This window comes from Austrofundulus limnaeus, unplaced genomic scaffold, assembly GCF_001266775.1.
Source record: "Austrofundulus limnaeus strain Quisiro unplaced genomic scaffold, Austrofundulus_limnaeus-1.0 Scaffold2215, whole genome shotgun sequence".
NCBI classification, from domain to species: domain Eukaryota; kingdom Metazoa; phylum Chordata; class Actinopteri; order Cyprinodontiformes; family Rivulidae; genus Austrofundulus; species Austrofundulus limnaeus.
In genome coordinates, this window is record NW_013954617.1 from 2,246 (window position 1) to 3,934 (window position 1,689).

A 1,689-nucleotide genomic window follows, 5' to 3' on the forward strand; every position below is an offset into this window, starting at 1 on the left:
TGAGGAAAGTCCTCTCAGGTTCAGCTGTGGTCAGAGGAGATGTGATGTTGTACCTGAGGAAAGTCCTCTCAGGTTCAGCTGTGGTCAGAGGAGATGTGATGTTGTACCTGAGGAAAGTCCTCTCAGGTTCAGCTGTGGTCAGAGGAGATGTGATGAGAACCTTCAGCAGAGTCACAGTCTCTGAAGGTGTCCTGCAGGTTGTTCTCCATGAAGAACTGGTACAGACAACTGTCCTGCAGGAACCTGTCTGTCTGCAGCTCTGATCAGATGTTTGTGAATATCTCCAGATGATGTCACAAACCTAAAACAATAAATACACAAATTTAATTCAATAAATAAATGGCTACACGTGAGCTTTCTAATATATATTTAATACATAGAGAACAAATATTGTTATTTTAATAGCACCAAGTTGTTGTATCTCTAAGGTAACTATTATATTTTTGTTTTGAAAATATATTTATTTCATTAAAAAAAGAAAGAGAAGAAAGCGCTGACTGCCCTCCATCCCTACCTGTTCCAACGKGACCAGACCCATCTGAAGGCCTCGTTGGGTGGACACACACAGAACTGAACTCCAGTGACTTCTGCTTCGACTGGTAACAACTGRTTTGGACTCTGGAGCTCTTCTGATCGGTTCTGGCACAAAGTTCTGCCCTGGATGTCACCGGCTCCCCTGAATCCCTCCCCACCATGTGTTCTGACCCCCCTCCCCTCCTTAGCAGGTTGCTCTGTGCAGAGTAGTTTTTTTAAGCGTATGTTTGTGTGTTTTTGTTTAAAACACAGGATCAAAGCTCGTTTTTAAACCCAGCTGTCCTGTTGTGTGTCGGGTAGTGCACTGAGTTGTGAAAGACCCTGGACATTTGTTGTCCCATGTTTGTCGTGTGTGTGTGTGTTTCTCTGGACGGATGTTGTAAACTACATGTCGTTCTGCACTGCATCCTGGTGTTGTGTGTGTTCTGAGTCTGAACAGGTGTGTTCACCTGTGTGGATGAGACGCTCTCCTCTCATGTGGATAAATCACACTCAGGTGTGATTGGAGCTGACACAAACTTTGATCAAATCATTTTCTTTCTCACAGTAATAAACAAACAAATACAAACCTGAGCACTTCTCTCTTATTCTAACTCCAAGGTGAACTGGTCATTAACCAGTTAATTCAGTTTGAACTCCCTCATTATAAACAAATAAAACACATCCTTTATTTATTTGTTAGCTAAGAATCAAATCTCAGTTTGTTTTTATTCATCTTAGATTAAACAATTTTGTTTTCCACACCTGCCCTTAAACTGTTTTCTAAGCCCTTATTATGTCTCTATTTTTATCCATAACTAATTTTGTTCAATTTCTGTTAGTGAACTAACCTAACATGTAGGAATTAAATAAAAATGTCTCAAAAATCATTTAGATTATTGAGTTTTTTTAATGTGAAACAAGGTTTTACAATAATAAACATATTTTAAAGGAGAATGAAACATTTTCACAATACTGAGCATAGAACTGTACATGCATTATTTATTTGTGATTTATTCTTTTAGAAACTTGAGTTGTATGAAACTCTGTTTCAGTCTCAATGAGTGCTTTTAATTTTTGTTTTTGGATATTTACCTAATTAATTATTTGTGTTTTATGTTTTTGCTTTTATTTAAATGTTGGATGTTTATATTTTGTTTTTATTCATATTCAAGC